Here is a 16,733-nt window from a genome sequence, read left to right as displayed (position 1 = left end):
CCTAGGCATGTTTGGACAGAAAAAAGTCCTACAACCCCCAGCATGCCCCAGCTGGCTGGAGCATCCTGGGAGTCGTAGGACCTTTTCTGTCCAAACATGCCTAGGATTGCGCCTTAAAACTCATACAGTTAATCAGCTAAAACTCCAAACCTCTGCAGCATGATTTCCTGGGATTAAGCGCCATTGAACATAGTGAGATTTATTTCTGAGTAAACATATATAGGATTGCAATGTAAGATATCTTTAATTGGCTGACTACTGTGGTTAATCCTTACTCTTCCCACCTCACACAGTAAGGGCACAATCCTATGGATGTTTAGACAGAAAAAAAGAGCTAGCTGGGGAGTGCTGGGAGTTGTAGGCTTTTTCTCTGTATAAACATGCATAGGACTGCGCCCTAACTCATGCAGAAACACAGGGGTGGACTCTTCCTCTCACTCTTACACAAGCAACTCTTTTGGGTATAAGGGTGAAATGTGTCTCCATTTCAGTTCAGGTAAAACTGTGTATCGGCCATTTGGGAAACATTATTTTACCCTTCTGTATGTGGGGCTGTATGTGGGGCTCAGTAGTTGAGGGGGACCGGGAATAGCTTAACATTGGGGAAGGTAGAAATAGCAGTGAGATTAAAGGTGCCAGACATTCCAACGAAAACAAAATCTGTTGCGGAAGTTATAGAATATGGCAGAGCTAGCCATATTCACAAACCTGATGAGAACTAGAATGGGAGGAGACCAACCTGTAATTGGAATTTATTGATTGATTGATTGATTGATTGTATGGCACATTTACAGCGCATTGCAATAAAAACATAGAGCATAATAAATATGAAATGTAAAATATAAAATATAGACAGGGATATTACAAACGTATGTCTAGGTTACAGATACAGTTTTTTACTTCAGTTTTCACAGCCAGGAAATCGGCAAAGTCTCCATTGTAGGCTCGGTTTTGACACTCTGTCACTATATGTTGGATGCCCCACAATCACAATTTGATGATGTTGTTTTGCCCCATTTATTACGGGCATCTGCACATCTACCATGACCCGTGCAAATTCGGTTCAAGGTTGTCCATATCACACGGTGCTGGTCAAATCTTAGTCAGTTTTCGGAATAAAATGTAGGGGATATCAGGACATTATTCTTAACTTTCCATCACCTCCATAAGCAGTCTATAACGGGGGTTTATAGATTAATATATAGAAATTATGTATGTGGTTATATATTTGTATATTATGTCATTACAAGGGGGACCTGCAACAAAATGTTGCAGTATAGAATGCTCCTATTCAGAGTTCCAACCAGCCAGCCATGCCCTCCTCCAGGATATTCTGTTCCATTCCCCCTCCCTAATCACCAATTTTTCATTTCTTCCTCCAACAGTCAATCGGTATTCCATGCCTACTGAGGATGCACAGTCCTCATTGGGTGGTTTGTGCCCCCCCCACTTTAAAAAAAATGCTTTGTCTTTCTGCAAACCTTGGGGTTCCACCAAGCCTCTTGTGTGTGGATGGTGTGGTTTTAACTGCATAAGGATCTACACTAGGAAAACAAGTTTGCTATTGGTATATATGATGACATCATGCCCTAGTTTGTGTATGACTGGCTGTAGAATAACAGTTTGAGAACTGTTAAATTCGGTTCAGGAAGAGTGAGGCCAGCGAGAGCTTCATTTTAGAGAGATTCATTTAGTAAGGGATAGGAAGAGCATCTCTACACCCGCCTAAAATCCCACATTTGAAAGGGGGCTTTCTGCTTCCGTTTTAAATGCAGGATCACAACGGACTCCCTTTACAGTGCTTCCTTCCCCCTCCCCTTCCCACCTCCTTCTCCCCGTATCTGAGTCTTCCATAGGTTTCATTGATCTCGCTCCTCTTCTTGCGGCTTTTCCTTTTTCATGGAGGGAACTCAAGCAGAACACAAGCGGGGTAATTTGATAGCTCATAATCTCTGATCTTTAAAAAAAATGGAATAAAGATCACAGAGGGAGCAGTCCTATGGCCACTAGTCAGCGGCTAGATGGCCATAGGATATGTGCCTTTCTGAGAACCGACCTCAGAGCCCGCACTATGAGGTCGGTTCCCAGAGAACTGACCTTCCCCGCCTTTCTGTGCTGCCTCGCAGGCAGCCCCGCAGTCACACTCAGAAGAGGAGCACGGAGTGGCCAAAACGAGGCATTCCAGGGGGGCGTTCTGGGGCAGGGAAGGCGGAAATGCTGGTACGACACATCCTATGTGTCATCCAGAAGCCCTCTCCCCTGGTCCGCCTTCCCGTGGCTAGACAGCCGAAATCGGCTGTCTAGCCACAAATGCAGGGCAGGAGAAGTGCAGAGGGAACAGTGTTTCTCCTGCCCTGCATTGTTCCCCTCAGTGTTTCCCCTCAGTGTTTCTCCTGCCCTGCATTGGATAGGCGGTCGCCTCCAAGTTTGGAGGCGACCGCCTATCTCCATAGGATTGCGCCCTTAGTGTGGGAGATGCCCTGGAGGTTGCCGACGCCATCTCAAGGGCCCGCAAACTTCCGTGAATGAGCAATCTCAATAACAGGATAAAAGCTCTGTGTGAAGAAGCCCAAAATGACTGTGGGCCCATCTACATGGGAAGTTTTCTCTGATGCTGCTGTGGCTTAAAGTTGTTAGGGACACATGACGTCGTGGCCAATCCACAGCCAACCAGCTGCATCCCTCCTGAAAACCCACATTTTCTGAAAGTCCTTTTACTCCATATTTTTTACTTTGAGTAGCTCCCAGGCGGTTCCCCTTCAGTATGCCCCATCCCTCAGCATTAAATCCTGGGCGTGCCTCTGTGACGTAGCTGTGACCTGGCAGTGAGGTGGTCAAGGGGTGGGGCTGCTCCCACCCCATTCCTTCTTTTTCCCCATTTCCAGTAGGGCTGCTTTCACAATAAGTAGCCTCCTTTTCCCATTCATAATAGCAGTAGCACTGCATTCACAATAGTGGAGTAGCCTGTTTATATGTCGTGCACAATAAAGAATACACAGAGCAGAAGGAGGAAGGGCAGCCAGCCACTATTTCGCAGTCGCACGATACCCCTATAACTTCATAGTCGCGCAATACACCTACAACTAAGGAATACAGAGAGGAGGGAGGAGAAAGGGTGGCCAGCTGCTATTTCACAGTGGCGATAAACCTACAACTTCACAGTCGTGCAGTACAACTACAACTAAGGAATGCACAGACGGGAAGGAGAAAGGGCAGCCAGTACAGCAAGGGAGCATGGACAGGCTGGGAACAAGCCTCCCCAATGACAGAATTGCGTTGGGTTGCCCCTATGGGGTCAAAGACATTCACTTCTACTAGTGGGACTCTTCCCACCCAACTGCAAAGTAAGGCAGATTAAAGTGCAGTTTGACCTGTGAAAAGAAGGTTTTAAAGTTGTGTTTACTCCACATGTTTTGCTTCGTGTGCTGCTGACGGACCAAAGCTGATATCATGAAAATCTGCATTAAACATGAACGTGTTTCACATTTATTTATTTATTTATTAAATTTATTAATCGCCCATCTGGCTGGTCACCCAGCCACTCTGGGCGATGTGCCATGTAGATCCAGCCTGTAAGAGGAAAGAGCACTAATAACTAGCGATCAATAAGTAAATGGTTGTTCATTAGTTTAGGGTTATTTTGTTTTAAATAATACACCCAGACAGCGCTTGTCCCAGCCTCTGCTTTAAAGTCAGATGAATCTCCACCAGCCTGTGTTTAGGGCTTCTGCAATTAGCCTCCATGCTGCTAGTGCAACCTTTTCCCAACTTGCAACCCTCCCAATTGTTGGACTATTATGCTAATAGCCCCCCAGCCAGCCATGCCATGCTGTCTGGGGGATTATGGGAGTTGTAGTCTAGCACATCTGGGAGGCACCAGTTGGGAAGACTGTTGTATGTAGTGTAAACTGGCCATCACTCTGCTCAGCATGGGGTTTTTGCAAATGTTCTAGCTTCAGGAAACCCTTTCCATAATGATGAGTCTACCAAGGAAGTTCCACATGGCTGCCATGGGTCCCCTATGCTTTGCAGAGCATTCTGGGGTGTCTTCTAGTGCACATTCAAGTCATAATGGAGTGCCGACTGGGCCCCTTGAACCTTGCTGCTGCCCTCCTTACCTTGTCTACTGGTAGGGCCACCATTGTGGAGAAATGCTCCACCAGGAAAAATAATAATAATAATACTTCATCTTGTCTCGAAATGCAGCCAGATTGCCCTTCACAGCGCTGGTGGGTATCTGTGGCTGGAATTGGAGATTTCTTTCCTACCTTTTTCCTGCAATTGGTGCTTTCCCACATTCTCTTTCCTATAAGAGATGGAGGGAGCAATCCCATGGCTGCTAGACAGCGGCTAGACGGCCATAGGATATGGTGTTTTCTGGGAACCGACCTCAGAGCCCGCTCTCTGAGGTCGGTTCCCAGAGAACCGACATCCCCCCACTTCCACGCTGCCTCAGCGCGGATCAGCCCTGTCTTCCACATTCGCAAGAGGACTGTGGAGCGGCCAGAAAGGGGTGTGTCTGGGGGCATTCCGGAGCAGGGAGAACGTAGCCTCCTTCCGTGCTCCATGCTCCCATGGCTAGACAGCCACAATCGGCTGTCTAGTCGAAAAAGCAGGGCAGGAGGAGCGCGGAGGGAACGCTTTGGATAGGCGGCCACCTCCGAGTTTGGAGGCGGCCGCCTATCTCGATAGGATTGCGCCCTTCAGACCAAACTAGGTGTGATGCAGGAAATCTGTGAACTGGATCTCCCATGTTAATTATAACAGCTACCACTGCCATCGTGGGGTGGGGGTGGAATTTGGATCAAGACCAAAGCATTCAAGGAGAGGAGGTTCGCCTTTCTGCAATGCCATTTTCCAATTAAAGCCTCCCACAAAGCCTTCAAGGCAAGCATAGTTGTCAAGAAAACAGTGCTGGGTGAAAAAAACCCTCCTCCTTTATTTATTTTATTTATTACATTTGGATCATCCCATTCCAAATTCCACCCCCTCGCACATGCACACAGAGCTGCTCTCAACCTTTTTTTTTTTAATGGGAGAACGTGTTTACAGATCCCCACATCACATCTAGTTTAGGTCCCCTCAGAATTTAATCTGTCCTATTTTAGCCAGCCCAAAATATTATTTTTAGTTCTACTACTGGGACATTGGCAAGCTTCCAGATGAGAGAACTTAATCCTTAAAATTATTCCTGGTGAATTAGTACCTGTCCCCAAATTCCCAAGGGCATATCTAAGTACAGATTACACCTGTGAAATTCCTTTAAGTGCTGGTTATTCATTTATGTCAGCCATAACAATAGTAGCTGCAAGCACCAACGTCCTAATTATTTGGACTCTTTGGGGAATAGCCAATACCCAATGAGAGGAGGCGGGGAATAAGTGGTGCCAGTGAAACTGAATCCCACACACATCTTGCCCATCTCCCTCGCTCCTTTTGATAGCTGTGCCAGGCAACCTAGAGGTAGCAAGAGAAATGCTGAGCTGAACCAAATGAGCTTGTTGCCATCCCCAAGCATCTCTCCCTTCCTTAGGTGCACGAAGGAGCCTTTGTGTTGCACAGTGGTCTTAATGCCGGCAGCTTCTTGTCCACTCCTAGCACAGATATTCCCAGTACAGGGTCGGCCCTATCATGAGGCAGAGTGAGGCAGCTTCCTCAGGTAGCAGGTAGAGAAGTGGGCAGAGCTGTGTGACCTGTCCTCAGGTACAGTGGAATATGCTGTACCATCACCAGTTTTGAAGCAAGATTCAACGGCCAGTGCAGCTGGGTTTTGTATATGGAATGGGGGAAGAGGCACCATCTTGTCCTTCATCTCAAAACGTCTTGGCCCAGCCTTGTCTCAAAGAACACTCTTCTCCCCCAGCCACCCCAGACAATAACATTGTGAGGTTTGAAGGAATCCAGTAAATAAAGTGGTCCAGCATTTATTTACATATTAAAAAAAATATATATCACGCCTCTCAAAACACTTTCCCAGCATGGTAATACGGAGTACCATCAAAATACAGTAATACAATATGTAGTGATACAAATATTCCAAACCACAAAATGCTTACAAAATCTAAAACAGCATATGGCAGAACAGCTTTAAAAAACAACATCAAAGATAAAACTCGCACTTACAAATGCCTAGGAAAAGAAAAAGCCCAGTACCAAAATTATAAGCAGGGACAAGGCAAATCTCTCGGGGCCAGGCAAGCCTCTCAGTAGCTTTCAGACCCTCTGAGAACCATTTCCATGCTGAGTTGTCTGATGAGGAACACCAAGGAAAGAAAGAACTGGGGGGTGTCTCCATGAGCGATTTACTCTGAGCTGGGAACTGGCTGCATTAGGTCATTAGGATACATGATGTCATGGCCATCCAGGAGCCACCCCGGAGCTTATCGTGGAAAAAAGATTTCCTGAGACTGCTTAAAGTCTGATTCTTTTGCTCAAGTCAGGTTCTCTCCGGTATAGTTGTTGGGTGCCCCAAGCCCCACATTTACCTCAGGGATGCTAGCCCTGCCCAGGGGTGTGCCTTTCACCAGGACCTGGTCAAGGGGTGTTTCCTGTCCCTGTGTTTCCCAGCACAAACTAATTACTGTCTACTCAGAAGTAACTCCCATTGTGGTCAATGAGGCTTGTCCCCTGAATGCACACACCAGCATTTACAGAGATCCCCCCGCAACTGAAATAGCACATTTAAAGCATTAATTCCCTTAAGCCTGCAAAGCCCTTTCTCAAACCTGCAATTCTCCATTGTTTGGTTTATTACCATTCGGAAGTAACTACTTCCACCTTTGATCATTTGATCCTGCCAGCATCAGGTTAGAAAGGGGGCTGGTTTCCCATCCTTTTGTTTCCCCTTCTTTCCCAGCACAAACATATATGTGTCTACTTGGAAATAATTCCCATTGTGCTTCCGGAAGCCTCTTTTTTTTTTTTAAGCGTTAAACTGAAATAGCGCTTTTGTCAGCAGTACCTACGCCTGCCTCCCCCCTATCTCACTACCTCACTAGGCCACTATTCAGGGGCATAGCTGTTGCTGTACAAATGCCTGATAGTGACCTAGTGACATTGAAAACCCCTTTGTAGCTGTGATTTTTGAACTTCTTCCTTTCTGGATGGGTGACACAATTGCACAATAGAGCACTTACGAGATAGAGCTAATGCGTGATAGATGCACAGAGATATGAAACAAGTCACCCATCCAGAAAGGAAGAAGTTCAAAAATCACACCTGCAAAGAGGTTTTCAATGCCACTAGGTCTCTATCACGTATTTGTCCAGCAACAGCTATGCCCCCTGTCTCTCAATAAGCCACTACCGCACATTAGCGCTAACACGTGATAATTACAAAATGAGATAATGGTTTTAGAGGGGGAGAAATAAAAAAACAATTGGCAGAATGGGCATAGCTTGGGGAAGGGGTCTCCTCAGAAGTAACTCCAATTGTGGTCAAGGAGGCTAAGCTTCCATCCATCGCTTTACGGGAATATCAGGGAAAGGAAAAAGGAGAGCCAGGGGTGGGTGGGAGAGGCTTTCTTATTGGTTGAGCAGCCCCTGCCAGTCTGATGACGTTTACTCCAATCCCCCCAGCCCACCCAGAAGTATGTTCTGTGAAGTGACTTATACTGGTGTGGTGCAGTATATGGAGCCCTGCGTGGACCAAAGACCACCAAAACCTATTTCTTGAAACAATCTGGGTAAGCCTCCCTTCGCTTCTCCTTCCGTTGTCGTGGAGAAAGGGTCCTGGAGGAAACCTCAAAGGAGCACTGAAAACAACATATTGGCTGGGTTTGCACATAATGCTAACTTGTGATTTATTTAAATTACTTAAAGGACCGTCTGCCTGCACTTTAAGACTAACAGGAAAGGCCATTGTCATTTGCCCACTTGTGAGGACAGCTAGATGGGTGACTATACCAGAGGGCCTTTTCCACAGTGGCACCATGCCTCTGGAATAAGTTGCCATAGAGGGTCCACCAAGCCCCATCACTGCAGGCTTTTAGGAAGGCCCTCACAATGTACTGCTTTACTCTGGCCACCCCCTGTTGTTTTATCAGACTGGGTTGTAGTTGCAGTTGTATGAGGTAGGTTTTGTTTTTACGCTGGTGCTTGTTGTTTTAGGGTATTTGCTGCTGTTGCGGTTTTTACTGTTTTTATTACCATATTGGTTTTTATTATGAGTTTTATTGTTGTACACTGTCTTTGGAGGGCTCTTGTCCTGAAAGCCATCCAAGAAATATTGTAAACAAACAAACAAACAAACTATGGTTTGTTGCCCTACCCAGGGTTTGTCTGGCAGACTGTTGAACAAACCATGGTTTGTTTTCTCAGTCCTTGGGTTGTTTGTTTTCCCCCTCCACCAGCTCCCTCCCTGTCTCCCAACTGCCTTTGCAGCGCTACAGTACTGGCATGTAAAGAGGCTCTGTTTTTTTTACTGCTCTTGCCTGCTACCTCTGTAGCCTGGCAAAACAACCCATGAACAACCCACAATTCTGGGTTTGCATGTAACAATAACTCACTCATGATTTAAACAACAGTTTACAACCAAACAAAAAATCATGAGTTCTTTTCATGGATTGTTAACCCAGAGTTCCAGGTTCGCATGTAATGACAACCCATGATTCAACAAACCATGGTAAATTAAACCATGGTTGGTTGTTATGTGCAAACCAAGTCATAAAAGCCCAAGTGATTTTGAACCATAAGGCTCTTCTTCAAGGGCAAATGACTAGGTCTTCTCAGGAATGAATTAGCAACTTTGGGGGACCCAGGGGCCACTTTTCCTCCCCCCCCCCGGACTGCACTCCTCCTGCTGCCGTACCACTGAAATTTGGTGGTGCAGCAGCAAAAACACCCCCCCATCAGCAGTTTGCCACTGAATTTCTGCATCAAACTGCTACATAGGGTTAGAGCTACATTTAAAGCAAAATTTGTCACTTCTAACTTTCTGTAGCCGTTTGCCACCCAGTTTTTTAGGGGTGGGGGTGGGGTGTTGCTGCTGCATCATCACATTTTGGCGGTGTGGCAGAAGCTGCATCAGAGGCTAGGGGGTAAGCCTCAAAGATAAGCTAAGAAAATGTGTATGCCAGTGTTCCCCAACCTATGGTACTCCAGGTTGGGTAAGGGCTGTTGTATGCTATCTGATAGTGTAGCTTGAGTGTTATTTTACCTTCTTCCCTTCCTCTTCTGTGAACACCAAAGAACACAGTGGAATTCCACAGAGTTCGCAGAGGGGAGGTGCCATGTAAATTGAGGCCTTGTACTCATCGAGGTGGCAAGCTCGTGTCTGGTTGTAGCATTTCAGACTGCAGGTAGAGACGTATATGAGTTAATATTCTTCATACAAAAATAATTCCTGCCACATAGAAAATTTGCATGTCAGGGAACATGGTTCTAACTTAGATTTCTCTCCCGTATGACCAAATAATTTTTTACGTAGCAAGGAAAATTCAGTCTACCACCAAAGTTCATTGGGCCAGGCCGGCCCTGCTCCTTTGCGTTGCTTGTTCTGGGATTGAACGGATTTTACAGTGAAGAGGTGCTCAGTGCTTACTTTCTAAAACAAGGAGTTCTGGAGTTCAAGCTTAGCCAGAATCAGTATTGTTTGACCCCTGAAAACCTTGGCCTCTGGATGTGTACAAGACTCTTGGGTTCTCTCCATGGTGAGGGAACATTGCTTTGCCTATGCTCTGGAATCAAATGGGAGTCCACCCGGTTTCCTTTGCAATAGAGGAGGTGAGATGACTATCATCATCCACCTCTTCTTTTTTCCCCAGTTACGGTGAACTCAGTGAACTTATTCAGACATTAAAGGCTTGCTGCAATTATAAGCCACTGCCCCAAGTGAAAAGTATCCAGCAAACTATGTAATAATTAACTCACAGTGATAGACCAATAAACGCCTTATTGGTTTGTTCATTTCATTGTTCAAATAACTCCAGTGCTTATGGGGACTTCTCTGGGCAAGGTGCCCTCATTTTGAAGTGGGTGGGGCTTTTGCTCAAGGAGGTGTGGCCTTTCATCCAGCAAGAGGTATTTTCATAGGCCAGAGAAGAGGATTTCTACAGAGTAATGGAGTGGAATTTGCCAGGTTCCCCGATCCAAACATTTAGGGTTAGTCTTGGGCCCCGTCTACATGGCACCGCTTTCACCCTTCACTCAGTCGCAACGGCACAACATTTCAGCTTCAAAGTAGCTTCTGGTGGTATACACTCGTGATTTACTGCCCTAACAAACTCCACCGTGCCCTTTTTGTTTGCCATTATACCTAAATGCGCAGCTGTGCAGTCCTGTGAGCATGGGGTCCGACACCTCAGTGGCTGTTTTGTATTTTTGGGGCGCTGCTGTGTCTTTCTCTCCCTCGTTAGGTAAAAAGTGAGTATTTTGTGCGCCTTCATTCCCACGCCATCTGTTTGTCAGTTCCCCAGCCTGAGACTCTCGCAATGGTTCGCACTCACAAGCATGAGCGGTATGTGCCTACCCATCACTCCAAAATGGTGGCTGGAGCAACGTTGGTCCTCCCCGGCTCTTGGGCACTGAGTCCAAAAGCAACCATTGCGAAGATACGAAGCTGCAAAAATGTGCGAAAGTGTGATTAAATAAATGAAAACGCCTCTCTGTGCCTCCATAACCACGCAGCTGTGAAGGGATAGGGGGAGTAAAGGGGCATCATAGAGTGATGCAAGCACTATGCACGCCTACAACACACCCACTGCAAAATGCAAAGTCGGTTCGGGGAAGGGACAGACGGCTCGCAACAGCAGGGAAACCTGAAGCAAATGAAAAACATTGCAGCAAAACGCCTCCTTGGAAATCTGCATTTCCCGGGAGAAAACCACGGATGGCTGCGAAGTGGCGACTGTGTTGTCTGTCCTGAGGGACCTCAACTTGCAGCCGCCCCAGAGTAAAAGGCTCATGTAGATGGGGCCTTGGAATACTATAATACTAATTTAAAAAAATACAATAATTTTTAAAACAGGGCCGTTAAGTATGTGCAGAGTGCACCAGATAAGCAGTCCCTTTGTAAAAGCTTGGTAGGAGGAAGTGAACAGGACACTTCTATCTGCATTTCAATCATTCAATAAAAGGGAAGAGAGAAGGATTCTGTAGTGACTCATCTCTGCCGCACAACAAGGAGAATTACTTCTCTCTGATCAGCATCTTCCTATGAAGAACTTCTTGGGAACACCAGGGCTACAAACTTTTTGTTGTTGTCATTAAAGAAAGTGAAAATAAAGAAACTCTGGCATTCTCAGTCAGGAACTGGGAGGCTTCTCCAGGTAAGGGTGAGGAAAAACTCCTGCTTGAAACCCTGGAGAGTGGTTGCTGCCAGTCAGTGTTGACAATACTGGGCTAGATGGGCCAATGGTCTGATATAAGGCAGCTTCCTATGTTCCCATGAATTGAATTGGAATCCACAGGTCATTTAAGGGACTGGGGAGGAATGGAGCTACTGCCAGATTATTTATTAAGATGGAATTTTCATAAGATCCAAAGAGCTCAAGACAGTAATCTTGAAATACTGGTATTTCAACCTTTCCTTGCAACAAAATAACGGCACTGCCCAGTGCTAGGATTCGAAGATGCAAACAGTTGAAATGCACCATTAATACACTCAGCTGTGCCACTATGAAAAAACAGACCGAGCTTGAGGGCTCCATATACAGATGTACAGGACATGCACACCTGTGTGCTAATGCATATCTAAAATTGATGCCCAGGTGCATGCTGCTCTTCCTACACAGTGTGTGGAGTCATTCATGCACACAGCAATGCAGTGATGTGCACTGAGGAAACACTCAGGCAGCAGAAGGTATGACCGTACACATACATACAGAAAAGCAGAGAGCACACAAATGTCCTTGAATTGTACAAGCTGGTATCACCACCAGATTTGCTGATCCATGCACACAGAGAGCATGCAAACATGCTGGAGGTCCCCGAGACGTCTCTGCCCATGCAGTCGCGTGGGCGGCTGTGCATAAATCAGTGGCATATAAAAACGTGTGCCTGAAGCAAAGCTGGGATTAGAGACCAGCCAAATTCTCTGAGGCTGCTGCTCTCAGAATGGAGCTGTGACAGTCTCCTTGTTTGGTGGAAACAGAGATGTTGCAAAAGCTTCCCTCGCCCCCAGGATTCACATGGAAATATGGAGGGGATGCCCTCCAGGAGGTTCGTCTCCCCTCCCCAGATGAACGGTTTTGCAAGGTTACAGGCAGTCACATTGCCAACTTCATGATCGTTCTTTCTCTCTTTCCCAGAATGCTGGGAAACTCCCAGCATCCTTTTGATAATCCATTTCTTTAGGAGAACTACCCAATTTCTCCAAGCAAAGCTGCTGTGATGCCAGCTTTTACATGCAGAATCCATGCCCCATTGCAGTCAATCTCAGATATGTGGCGTGGATGTGGCTGTAGTTATGTAGTAGTGAATGAAATTTATTCAGTGCATGCTTAAGGACACTCTTTTTATATTTACTTCCCATGTTCCTCATTTGGGATTTGAAACTCAGACAAGAATCCAGAACTGTGCCCTGGTTTAGCTCTGACTGAGAAATGTACTGGAAACGTACTGGAAACATATAATGCTTTTGTGAAAAATTGGTTTATTTACAAATTACCGGTTGAAAAGGAATGTTGGAACTGCATACACTCTGTTAAAAAAAGAATCAAAATACATTGCTAAGATAAACAAATTTCTGTGTCGAGGAAAGCTGAGTTAGGCAACATTTATAAATTGTATAATGGAGGCACAATCATACCCAAAGGTTCTGCACCAACCTCTGCTCCAAGAAAAGTTGAATTCTGTGATCTGCATTAAATTATGCAAATAAAACTTGTGCACACACGCACTTTTATATACTGTGGCATTTTAACGTTTCTGTTTTAATTTGTTTTATTGTCTTTTTAACTTTTTGTAAGCTGCCTTGGGAACCTGTTGAAGGGGCGGGGGGGGGGGGATAAATCCCTTCGGTCAGTCAATCAATCAGCCTAGGCTAGAAATAGGCCTTTTCTCTTGTAAAAGATAAAAAGTAAAAGTACTGACTATTCCAGTTCCCAAAAGCAGACTCTATGTAGGTCTCAGCATTCAGTAAAGGCGCAATCCAGGGCCGGCCCTACCATTAGCGAGAGTGAAGCAGTCACCTCAGGTGGTAGATACTGGGAGATGACAACAAGGTGTTGGAGGAGAGACCTGTAGGCCATGCAGGCTGCTCTGTTCCCCCTAAGTTAGCCCGCAGCCTTCAGGGGCAGTGGAGGATGCTGTCCAGTTATCAGTGTTGAAGACTGATCCATCTGCCCGTCCAGCTGGCTTTTGTACATGGACTGGGAGGGGGCGCCATCTTGTCATTCGCCTCAGGCAGCAAAAGGCCTTGGGCCGGCACTGGTGCAATCCTATGCATGCTTAGACAGAAAAAAAGCCCTACAACTCCCAGCACTCCCCAGCCAGCCATGCTGGGAATTGTAGGACTTTTTTTTGTCTAAACATGCATAGGATTATGCCCTAAAACTCCTAGTACAAGTTGCTGCTTTCAAAATTCTGCTTCCAATGTTCTATGCAGAAATGAACGCACTCTTTCATATACATCTAAGAAGCTGGTTTATACTGAGTCAAACCATTAGTCCATCTAGCCCAATACTTCTCACCCAGTTGGCAGGGGCTAACCAAGGACCAAGGATCCTGCTCCATCACGGAGTTACAGCTCGTCCCCTAAGAAGTAGTTCTGTCAAACACCATGGGTGCTCTGGGAATCAGGCACCAGCTCCTTCTTCACGATACCATCCAGACAGTTTCAGCCAAACAATTAGTTAAAAAAAACACTGCGCCGTCTTAGTTTTTGCAGGCCCCTTGGGCACGTCTCAGTTCAAAGGCAACAGAGTGGTATCTGATTGAGTACAGAGGGCAGACTTGCTGCATGGAGGTGTGTGTTAGCTTTCTGTTGCACCCCCTTGCTTTTCTTTTCTTTTCTTTCTTTTTACTGGGTGATGTGTGCTCCAGCATGCTCAGCTTGCAAAGAATAGGCCAGCACAAGAGCTGAAACTAACTAGCCCCTCCCAGTTGTGCTCCAACTGGATTGCTTCCAAATGGCTTCTGTGCTCAGTTCAAAGTACTTCCATTTGTATTGGGCCTCCTTCCTGTTGGGCCCTAAACTCCTTCAGACCTGTCTGACCAGACCCACCAAGGCTATGCCACTGAGTAGTTCCCCTCTACTCAGCACTGGCTAGGCCTCATCTGGAGTGCTGTGTCCAGTTCTGGGCACCACACTTTAAGAAGGTTGCAGACAAACTGGAGAGGGTTCAGAGGAGGGCAACAAAGATGATCGGGGGACTGGAAACCAAGCCCTATGAGGAGAGACTGAAAGAACTGGGCATGTTTAGCCTTGAGGAGACTGAGGGGAGATAGGATAGCACTCTTCAAGTACTTGAAAGGTTGTCACAGACAGGAAGGCCAGGATCTCTTCTCGATCATGCCAGAGTGCAGGACACGGAATAATGGGCTCAAGTGACAGGAAGCCAGATTCCAGCTGAACATCAGGAAAAACGTCCTGACTGTTAGAGCAATACAACAGTGGAACCCATTACCTAGGGAGGTAGTGGGTTCTCCCATACTGGAGGCATTCAAGATGAGGCTGGACAGCCATCTGTCAGGGACACTTTGACTTAGATTCCTGCACTGAGCAGGGGGTTGGACTCAATGGTCTTATAGGCCCCTTCCAACCCTACTGTTCTATGATCTATGATTCCTTGCTCCTGAGCTTCCCGTGTCCACTGCCATTCCTGTTCCTTTCACTGCTTCTCCTGGAGGGATGCACCCCAGGTCAAATGTCTCTTTCTCATATTCCACACACACAGTATCATCCCAAGGAGATATGGCATCCAGGACAGGAGCAGTGACTTAAGAGGTGGGCTGGCTGGGCTCGCTAGGAGATTGTTGAGAGCAGCTGTTTTCAGCTGTATAGACAAAACATGTGGGGCCCAGCCTTCTCCTCAAAGCTCTAGCTATGCAGCAGCCTTCCCCAACCTGGCACTAAGGGCTCATACCTAGGAAACGGGGGCCGGGGGGAGTGATGGAGCAGAGCTCATTCTGTAGAGTTCAGTCGTGTTTTGCACAGAGGCCAGGTCAACCCCTCCCGCCAGAGTTGCAGAATGGGCAGTGAGGGATGCCAGCCCTGGCGTGGGTGAGATCCAGCTTGGAGGCCATGGGGAACCCACTAGGGAGGGAACAAGAAATCAAGCTGCAAAGCGGGTGGATGACTGGAGTCTAGAGAGAGGGTTTTCATTCTCTCTGTGTTAATACTAGAACCCATTGGGGTCATGCTATGGAGCTGAATGGTGGGAGATTCAGGCCAGATTACAAGTCCTTGTTGACCACCAGGTGCATGAACAGAATGCTGGCCTAGACAGGCAGGCAAGCCTTGGGTCTGAATGAGACTGGCGCTCTCCTCTTCCTCCTCCTCCTCATCCTCGTCTTCTTCTGACCCTCTAGATGGCTGTGCCTGGCAAGGACCATGGTGGGAATGCATCTGAAGTTGTCTAGCTACTTGCAGACCCGGTAATCTTCTGCCTCCGTACAGAAAGCCTTGCAGACTTGAGGTTGTGTAGATGCAGCCTTGACTTCCTGAGTGCAGCAGACTTATACTTCTTCCACCTCCCTGGGTGCAGGCTGAAGGCTGCCATCTCCGGCCTCCCTGGGGCCAGCAGCCTTATGTTTCTCCAGTCCCATTGCAGACTTAATGAACATTTAAGGGCTGGAGGGCATGTGTGGTGTGGCTGGGGCAACGGGGCAAGGGGGGAATTCTGGGTATCAACGCTGGGCAGCAAGAATGCTGAAGGCCAGGTCTACCAGCAGGACTGCAGTACCCCAGCGAGTCACTGGGAAGCCAGGTCTACTCAGAAGGTTGGGCCAGGTGAGACTGCTACGCCAGGTGAGCGCTCCCACTGTGGGCTTTGCCAGACGCAGCCATCTAGAGGGCCAGAAGAAGTAGGAGAAGTGAGCGGCATGCTCAAGCAGACCCAAGGTCTGCCTGCATGGCATGACCCCAATGGGTGCTAGTATTATCAGAGAGAGAGAGAGAGAGAGAGTATTCTTCCTATCCAACAACCATCAACCCCCTTCCTGTCTCCCCGCCTGGGTACCCTCTTTCCCAGCTTGATCTCCTCCCTGCCCTGGATTCCTGATGGCCTCCAAGCTGGCATCTCTCACCATCTCCTCTGTAACTCCAGGGCGGGAGGGGTGGAACTGGCCTCTAAGAGGGACTGGCAAAAGATGGACTGCACATTGAGGAACTGGCCCCGTTGCATTGTTCACTGCCCGGGCAGTGACCTCAGCCCCCAGGTGTGTTGGACTACAATCCCCAGCATCCACATCCAGCTGGCCCATCCCAGCTAGGGATACTGGGAGTTGTAGTCCAGCACAACTGGAGGGCACCAAGTTGGGGAAGGCTGCTATACAGGGTAAGTAGGCCAAATATGAAATACTTAGGGGAAAGAGAGCGGGCCTGGAACAGAAGTTAAATTTGCATCATTCATTTTGGAATCTGGACACTGCCAGCAAATAGATGCAGAATGTTAAGAAACCATGCATTGGAAATCCAGGCCATTAATCCCAGATGTTACATGGGCTGGCTATCCTTACTCCGTGGTGAAGGAAAAGTCATTCTATCCATGCTTAAAAAGCATTCACTTCTTTATTATGATTTCATATATGGGCTTGAAAACAAGTTCTGAAGCGAAGCTGTATCTAAAATCT

This window comes from Heloderma suspectum, chromosome 6, assembly GCF_057233095.1.
Source record: "Heloderma suspectum isolate Gila_16-S chromosome 6, 16-S_ref, whole genome shotgun sequence".
Classification (NCBI taxonomy): domain Eukaryota; kingdom Metazoa; phylum Chordata; class Lepidosauria; order Squamata; family Helodermatidae; genus Heloderma; species Heloderma suspectum.
This window is presented reverse-complemented; position numbering follows the sequence as displayed.